The sequence below is a fragment of the Marmota marmota genome, unplaced genomic scaffold, assembly GCF_001458135.2.
Source record: "Marmota marmota marmota unplaced genomic scaffold, marMar, whole genome shotgun sequence".
NCBI lineage: Eukaryota > Metazoa > Chordata > Mammalia > Rodentia > Sciuridae > Marmota > Marmota marmota.
The window spans coordinates 8,885,321-8,895,216 of NW_025999969.1; the positions used below are offsets into that span (position 1 = coordinate 8,885,321).

Sequence of the window (9,896 nt, forward strand, 5' to 3'; positions counted from 1 at the left end):
AATAAATATATGGTTCCATTAAAGGAAACTTTATCAATGGGTAAATCATGAGTAATTCCCAGGGAATTACTTGCAAGCTTTTCTCTATGTTTCTTGGATTTGTTTACAAAGCTGATTGCATCTTTTGCTTATACTCTGCCACTTGACTAAGGACAGAACTAATAATCACAATTACAAAGAGCCCCTTATTTAGCAGCTCACAATGTGCCAGGTATTATGTTAAGCCAGGTGACATCTACTCACACATTCAATCCTCGGCAAGGATTCAGAGACTGACTCCATGTGAGAAATGAGAAGCATAAGGCACCAGAAGGGCCTACGTCACTTCAGATTATGAGTCCAGAGACACAACTTGCAAGGGTGAGGGCTCCAGAGGCCCCCTCCTAAGTACCTTAAATTTCTTGTAATAATCCAGAGCAGGGTGTCATAAGAGATGAAGATGGAAAAGGGGGAAACGGGTTTTTTTTTTTTTTTAGTTTTTGGCTGACACAACATCTTTGTATGTGGTGCTGAGGATCGAACCCGGGCAGCACGCATGCCAGGCGAGCGTGCTACCGCTTGAGCCATATCCCCAGCCCCCCTAATTTCTTTATAACATGGTGTTTCTCACTGAGAGTAGCTGTGTGTTTCCAGTGTTTAAAGACAAACTCAGTAGGCAGAATACTTTCTGGCCGAATGGCAATTATCAAGAATACAAGTAACAAGAATTGTTGGCAAGCATGTGGGGGGAAAGGTTAACTCATACATCGCTAGTCCAACCATATGGAAAGAAGTATGGAGATTCCTCAGAAAATGTGGAATGGAACCACCATTTGACCCAGTTATCCCACTCCTCAATGTATTAACCAAAGGACTTAAAATCAGCATACTACAGTGATGCAGCCACATCAATGTTTACAACAGCTCAATTCACAATAGGGAAGCTATGGAACCAACCTAGTTGCCCTTCATCAGATGAATGGATAAAGAAAATGTGGTATTGTAATATTACTCAGCCATAAAAAAATGACTTTATGATATCTGCCAGTAAACAGATGGATCTGGAGACTATCTTGCTAAATGAAATAAGCTAATCCCTAAAAAACAAAGTTTGAATGTCTCTCTGATACGTGGATGCTAACTCACAATGGGGGAGAGGGGAGGGAAGAACAGAAGTTCAGTGGATTAGACAAAAGAGAATGTAGGATAGGGAGGGAGGGTGGGGATAGGAAAGACAGTAGAATGAATTGGACATAGCTTTCCAATGCTCATATATGAATACACCACAGTGAATCTCCACATCATGCGCAATTACAAGACTGGGATCATAATTAGAATAAGTTATACTCCATGTATGCATAATATGTCAAAATATACTCTACTATCTTGTATATCTAGAAACAACAACAACAATTTTTTTTTTCTGGCAGACCTGACCAATTCCATATGCAGTCAGAATTTTTCAAGATGCTTTCAAAGACTTTCCTTCTCTCAATATCATTTTGTTCTTTGGAGAGCCATTTTTTGTCGTTGTTGTTGATATTTTTTCCCTCCCAAGCTGGGGGTATCTGTTTCAAAAGCTCTGTTAGTATCTTGTGTCTGAAGTTGGCAATCATCAGGAGAACTGGAGCTACCCCTCTAGATTCACATGGGAAATCCTACAGTATTTTTCCCATATCAGCATTATGAATAGCAATTGAGACTGGATGGCACTTCTTTCCCATTACTGCTGAAGTGCAGTTCAACCCAGGATCCCTGCAGGCTCTCCTCCTTCAGCCCCAGCACTCTGCTCCCAGGCAGTGAGATGTGCTGCTGGAGCGAGGCCTAGGGGGCCAGGGTTGCTCACAGATGCTGGTTGTGCTCTGCAGAAGATGGTCCAGAGTGGATTCAGACAGCTCTTTCAACTTTTAAATAATGTTGTATGGCCTTTGATTAAATGCCAGATGTTGCATACTTAAACTAGGAGAGAAAATTTAAAGCCTAGGATGTGCTCTTTTCCTCTAGAGATTCTTTTTCTTCTTTCTTTCTTTTCTTTTTTTTTAAATGACTAGGACAAGTACAAGTCTCTGATGACTTTATTTTGATTTTAGATATTTTGTGGTGCTAGAGATTGAACCTGGGGCCTCACTCATGCTACCACTTAGTGGTAGAAGTGCTATACCACTGAGCTATATCCTTAGCTCTAGAGATTCTTAAGGTTGCTGGTGGGAGGTTGAGGATGCTTCCAATCCTAAGTCACTTTCATTTCATCAGTTATTTTAATACTGGGTTTCACTCTATGGGAAGCCTGGGCTATCTTCATATTCCCTAGAACATAGTCCATGAGGGTTCCAACACAAATCCTGGCAAGTTCCCATCCTTTGTGGTCCTTAACGTATCACATTAACAGTCTTTCAAAATCTCTGCCTGCTTTTCAAATGCCTCTTTGGAAATCAAAGATACCATTGATGAAGAAGAAAAAATAAGTAAACAGCAAACATTACTATCCAGTCATGCTACAAGTGGATGTCCACTGCAAGGGGACAGAATGGTTTGTCATTCAGGGTGGCTCCTGCACTGTCTTAAGTTTCCATGACTTTTTACAGTAGAAGAGAAGTGTGGCCAATTCTGCACTGAACTTGGAGCTTCTACCTAGAAATGACGAACATCACTTCTGTTCTCATTGCTTTGAGCATAAGCAAGCCATTCCAAATTGCAAGCTCATAGGGAATTACAGTCCTATATGTCTGAAAAGTGGAAATCTGGAAATTATTGGCAAAGAGCACATATTAGTACTAGAATAAAATACACTACAATTATTTATCCTGTCTACATAGATTTAAAAACAGGTTACTAACTTCTTAAAACCAATTTAAACAGACTGTAACAAATAACTTTGCACACACATGCCAAAATCTCTCTAAAATACTTATTACATGTTTGATTGCAAAATGATAAGAAATCTCGAACTGTGTTAACTTATTAGATGTTGCCAAATTGTTTTCTAAAAATGTTGAATTGAAGTATATGCCAGCAAGTTATGTTTAAAGATTCTATTCCTCCATATTCTCACTAAAATTTGTGTTATAAAGTATTTCAAATTTCCAAATAGGTGTCATATACTATCTTATTTTTATTTTAATTTGCATTTTCTTGATCACTAGTAACTCAAGCATCTTTCCTTAAATTTATTGGCCTTTCAAGCTTCTTCTGTCATGAATCTTGAGTTCTACACATAATAGCTATTTATGTTTTTTTAAAAAATCTTATTGTGGCTTAGTTTGGGTGCTTTTTCATATCTGTCTTGCAACATACTAATGTATCACTTTAGTTGTGTGTGATATGCTATTTCAAACATTTATGTACTTTTAGGTATTTAATACCTTCTATTATTTTTAGGAGCTATTCCTTTTTTTTTTTTTTTTGTATCAGGGATGGAACCCTGCTTAATCACTGCTTAATTACTGAGCCACATTATTGAACTTTTTTGTGTTTTATTTTGAGACCAGGTCTTGCTAAGTTGCCTGGGGTCTCACTAGGTTGCTGAGGATGGCTTTGAATTTGCGATCCTCCTGCCTCAGCCTCCCAGGTGGCTGGGATTACAGCCATGCATCCTGCACCCTTTTGTTTTCTGAGAAATGTCAAATCCACAAAGGACATTCCACATTTCCAAACCCCCCATATTCTGAGAAAAGACCACCTTCACCTTTACTTAGTGACTCAAATAAGATTCAATTTCCTCCCCTCGTTTATGCCCATAAGGCTTGTGGGTGACTCTCTTGTTAATCTGCCTCTTCCTTGGTCCCCTTTGTTTACTTTTATATGGCCTCATTGGTGAACATTCTGCTAATTGCAATAGCTGAATAAAACAATCTCCTTCACTATCTGGTGCATTTCTCTTGGATAGTGTGGTACTGTGTCTCAGATGGGACTGGAATTCACCTTTAGATGTCTCCTGTTGACTCCTTCCCCATAATGGGGTTCCTCAGAGACCTCTGTGCTCTGTTCCTGACTGGCTGATTTGGCACCCAATGTGGCATCTGATCCCTGGTCCTTTTGTATTGGTGAGAATAATAAGGATTTGATCTTGATTGTTTTTCAGTACTCATTTGATTTCAGGTGCTGCTTCTTTTGATCTCATGGTCTGACCTTTTGGTGATTTCTGGAAATGGATTGATGATTTACAGAACTCTTAATTTTTCTGAGTGAAAGACAACTGAGATTGTTAATCTCTTTAGTTTGTCTATTTTGAACTCAAATCAATTAAGAATTCATACCTACTTGGAAAAGACTAGCCCTTTGATAAGAAATGATGATTTTTGTAAGTTAGAGTTCATTCTTGATCCAGGGCTGAAATTTTAGAATTGAACCTATATATACTCTCTGCCTGTGTGATGTGTAATATTTCTATATATCTTGATGGTGTTAATAAATTTGTTTATAAAATCTCTTTTTCCTTCTTTCTTTCTTTTACAGTAGAATGCATTTTTGACATATTGTACATAAATGGAGCGCAACTTCTCATTCCTCTGGTTGTACATGATGCAGAGTTATAAAATCTCATTAAAGGAGCCAAGCATAGTTGTGCACAGCTGTAATCCCATACTGAGGCAGGAGGATCAAAGTTTCAGGACAGCCTGGGCAACTTAGTGAGACCTTGTCTCAAAATTTAAAAGTGGGAGAGGGGAGGTATAGGGCACAGTCTGGGGGTGTACCTCGGTGATAAAGCATCTATGAGTTCAATCCCTAGTACTGAAAAAAAAATCTCTTAAAGGAGCTCTCTTCTAATTGTTTAGAGGAAAATAAGTGCTTTTATAAATTGAATTTGCCTAAATTTTCCAGAAATTAAGAAAATTAAACCGTACTTTCAGTGTGCAAAAAATAAATCTATAGAAATAATAAATCTTATAGAAACTAACTCAAATGTTTTAGAAATCAAATTCACATAATTTTGGGAAACTTTGTCTAATAAAACTAGTTTAAGATATTTGGTTTAATTTTTAAAAATCTATGTCTCCTCTGATGTAAGTATGAGATATACACAGATTTTATTCTACTTAGGAATATTCTTAAACTTACACATGCTAAGTGGTCAACTAAGCTAGTATCATTTCTATTTAATGTTTAAGATTATGCAAAATGTAAATTCGTGTTTAACCAAATTGAACCATTATTCTGACAAACTATGTAATTATGTTTTATAGCATATAACTTGAAGACAATTTATAAGATTTTTAGGTAATTTAAAATCTTGGACTGATACTAAATTGAGTTAATTAATGGGTATTCATTAGGCAATTAAATCATTTCTAAGTAAGAATACTGAAACATTAATTCCTAAACATATTTTAAGCATATACTTTCTGCCTTTCACTTTTATATGGTGCAGAGAGGCTTTATCTACTTGTGTCTGTTAATAAAGCATTCATTTTACTACTCTGAGTTGTTCTGTAAAGGATGTATATAAATATAGAAAGTAGCTGGAGGCTCATGGGAAGAGAACTTTATTTGGGGCATAGATAAGGTTTGATGCACTTATTTATAAGATGGCAAAGTGAGCTTTGATGTCAGATATTATATTGATGCAAAGCTGGAATTTGGTGTTTCTCTTTTTTGCAGTGACCCTTCCCTAGCTTATTGGTCTGCTCTTACTAAGAGGTTGTAAAACGTTATTCTTTATCTTTTGTGTAATCTACCTAGATAGCTATGTATCATTTCTCAGTAACCCTCAATCCCATCTTAATCAAGCTGAAATCTCCTGATAATTTTTGATATTTTGCCTTTCCAAAATTCAATTCTAACTAATATCTTTTTCACATAAAATTGTCTTTGAGATTTCCTAGAAGGCCCCTGGAAAATCACAAAGGATTTATTCTTCCAATTTATAAAAAGAGAGGTGCTAGAAATAATTCATTTTATTTGATATGCTACCTGTGGTGAGTTATACAGAAAGAGTTGTTAAATCAGGGGGAAAGCTTAGTTTTCTTTGGGTTAAATTTGTATAGAAAAATGTTATTCATATTAGTATTTCAGAAATTGTATGCAGTATAGAAGTTCCTAGAGATTTTTGTGTCCTCACTGTCCATGATATCTTTCTCTTTAACAGAATTCTGGTGCTGCTTTCCTTGATGTCACACAACAATGATATAGTATTAGCAGTCAGAACTATAGCTATCTTTCAAAGTATGAATTTGATTGCTGTTCTGCTTCTTTGAGTCTAGCATCTTCTAAGCCAGTAGCTTTCAACAGGATGTTCACCCCCCTCACCTTGGGATTTAACTAAGGTGTAGATGCCTAGAAATCAGTCCATATCTAGTTCTTGATATAGATACTACAGGCTATAGGATAGCTTACCCTCAGAGTTCAACCTCTGGCTCTTCACTTTGATATTCATCCTATCTATATGAAGCATCCCTCTTTTAGCATACCTTATTGCCAGGATTGAAAACATCTGACTTTTGCCATTGCCTCTCAATAGCTGACTCTGATTTGCCAGAACAATGCCAATAATTGAAGAACATTATTTAGATCCTATTTCAGCAAATTCAAAAGCATATCATTGCTACTAAGTTCATCTGAAAGAGGTGACTGGCAATGTTGAGCTTTACCTCAGCCCTGTGCACCCAGAAAACACTGATAGTTAAGAAATCCTCCACCAGTTTGTGTTCCAAGAGAAAGGCTAATCTTAACCAGTTAACAGCAAAAGACTACAAGGTACTCGCATGTTCTAAGACCCAGCTCCATCTTTCCTCAATGACTCAGTAAGGCCAGGATTCACCTTTCCTCATGACTTCCACAGGACTTGATGCTATAATCTAAATATGTCTCTCAAAGTTTATGTGTTGGAGGTGGGGCATAATGGGAGGTATTTAGGTAATGAGGACTGTGTCCTTGTGAGTGGATTAATGCTGAGATAAAATGGGTTTTTGCAAGTGGGCTCTCTCTTACTCTTTTGGCTTGGGAGGACACAATGTTCTGTTTTACCTTTTCACCTCCATTTGAATTTCACCTACCATTTGAATACAAAGTAAGAACACCCATGATGGCTCCTTGATCTTGAACTTTCCAGCCTCTATAAATGTGAAATAATAAGTTTTTTAAAATAAATTACCCAGTATCAAGTATTCTGCTATCAAAGCTAAAATAAATAAATAGAAAGATAGATGAATTATTTGCCTCCATAGATGCCTAGAGCAGTTTCTTTTTCTTTGCAATTTTTTCATTAATGAATATTATATTGTAATAGACTGAATAAAATCCTCTTCTTAATTGTCTGTTTTATTTTATATTTGACACCTGTATAATTTTAAGTTCTCTCTTGGTTCTCAATGCTGGAAATTATACTTTCTTTTCATTTGTAGTTCAGTTATATATTTAAAAATATAAAATTCATACAACATTTTACATGCTTTTAGCAGGAGAGAGATTTCAATAACCCAGTTGTCCTTGTTGTAGGAAACTGATGCCATCTCTATTCTCTTTCCTGTCTTTTGTTGGTGGATATATTTTGTGTTCAGCTCCTTTAGGGCTTTGCCTTTTGATTTACAAAAAACTCTCTTTTCCTTCAAAATAAAAGATTCCAGCTTTGGCTTTCATAATTTTTGCCTCTGAAGTGGGCATCAAGAACTTTTCTTGGAACTCAAAATCTGAGCACCAACTCTCTTGGCATTTCTATTACAATTATATCAATCTTCCCCCAGCTATGGCTGCCTTTGGATGAATAAAGAGAAGGTTTTGTATGGGAAAATGCCAAGTAAAAAGCAATAGGATTAATTTTGAGGAGTTATCTCAGTATAGCCTCAATCGTTTACACCTGTTATCCAGCATAATATACACCTTAAAGCTGCAGTGTCTGTGGACAGCTCTGTGCCTGGAATCACAGAGAAGGGGTTCCCTGCCCCCCACACTCCATTCACAAGACCCAATCCCCACCTCTATCATTGTACCTCATTTCAGTCTGTTTCTCCTAACAGTTGGCTGACTTTGCTGCCTCTTTTTCCTCGTTCTTTGAATTATGCTCACTGTTGCCTTTCTGTAGAATGATTTTGATGTATCCCTAATGTTATCTATTTTCAGACAACTCAAATAAGACTTAACTTTATTGGACTTACCCCTAGTGCAAACCTACTCAAATCTTCCCATCAAATTCACTGAAAGCATCTGGACATAGGCACTAACATATCCTTTCTAGAGAGCAGTTGGCAGAAGAGAAGTGTAGCCTAGGGAGACGGAACTTATCCTTGGGATGGTAGTGATGAAAGAAAGGGCCTAGACAACAAATCTGGGGGAAGAAGAAAAGGTGTCATGATTTTAATGACTTTTCAAAAAAAATTACTATCCAAGTAATACATGATCACTGTAGAAAGTTTAGAAAGAAAAAGAGAAAATATTTTCTATGGATAATCAAAATTAAGATTTCATTTTCATGCGCATCAATCAAAATTAATTATGCATCAAAGTGTATGTGTACAAATTTAATGTATCGGTAGAAACTCTTAACATTGGACATTTGTGTTCTAATTGTTACTATTATTTAAAAAAACAATGATGATTATCCCCATAGCTAATTTTGCTGTGCACATTGTGATGCTTTAGTTAAATGCTTCTAAATTATTCTACATAAATACAAAGGCAAGTATTAAACTCATTGCTTGTTATAAAGAGAGCTATTAAAAACATTTTTTTTAAGAACTTACTAAGGGCCAGGTAATCTTAGAAATGCTTTACATAGATTATTCCAGTTACTTTCCCACACTAATTCCATCAGAGAGGTGTTAATATTTCTATTTTGTGATGAAGAAGCTGCAACTTCAAAAGGTTAAGAAATTTGCCCAAGGTCATGCAACTACTCAGTGGAAAACCAAATTGAAACTGTCCCTTGAGTCCCGGGGCTGAATTCTCAACTACTGCGTTCCACTCCATGAGTTCATGGGCTACACATGTACCACAGTCCCACCAGCTACAAAATCATATATGTATATGAAACTGGAATTGAACTTTCTTTTTAAAAGCCAAATTTTATCAATGTCAACATTTTGCCATTCAGGAATACTGATGAGTCATTTAACATTTCACATAATTTAAAAAAAAAATCTTACAAGCAGTCATGCAAAATCAGCAAAAGTTATAATCAGGGCCAGTTTCAGACCTTTAAAATCACTAAATTCTGAAAGACTAAGATATTTTTTCTTTTCTTTACCGTCATGTGGCCTCGAGTAAAATAAATTCTAAATAGTATGAGAGGTGTAAGAGTGCCCAAAAGGTCCTATATTTTCTCCTAATGTTCAAGTTTACCTCAAGTTCAAGTATGGATGTTTCTCTGTAAGATGGAATATTTAAATTTTCATTTCTCCCTTTGATGTTTTATGATATAGAGACATTCTTTCATGACTATTGTCTGAAGGACCTGGAGTGATTGAGTCTGCCCATCAGGTAGATTGAGCACCAGGTACAATCACTGTTGTTATTTTAGAGACAATCAGACACTAGGAAAGATGTATCCACTAACCCAACCTGATCAACTGGCAATAGGTGGAGCTAAAACCTGATGAAACTTCCTTCTTTCCTACCCGGTGCTACTCCAAAAGTGCTCCACAGACTGGTGCTGGCTCACCAAGTATTTGTTATGCGGTAGGTACAGAAATTGAGACTGTTTAGAAATTTTAGAGCTATCTGACATTGTCCTGCCTCCTGAGCAAATGACTACTGAACTGATTTTCAATAAAGAAGGTGCAGACTCCAGCTCGGTGGGGAGAAGCCCGACGTCTGCATTGCTCTAGTCATACAGGGTCCTTTCACCATTTCAGGTATTGTTGTATGATGGATTGAAATGGGAATAGGATTGCACATAATTTACAGGAAGCGCTGTTAAACTTGCAATGCAGACAACAATGAATATTGTTTGTTACGACTATGTCCTAACCAGTTTATGGGGCATT

General features: G+C 36.6%; 1 pseudogene; it reads right to left on the minus strand.

Moving 5' to 3' along the window:
• The window catches only part of LOC125617084, a 22,013-nt pseudogene extending 12,850 nt beyond the window's left edge, over positions 1 to 9,163 (minus strand).
• Between the last annotated feature and the right edge of the window lie 733 nt (positions 9,164 to 9,896).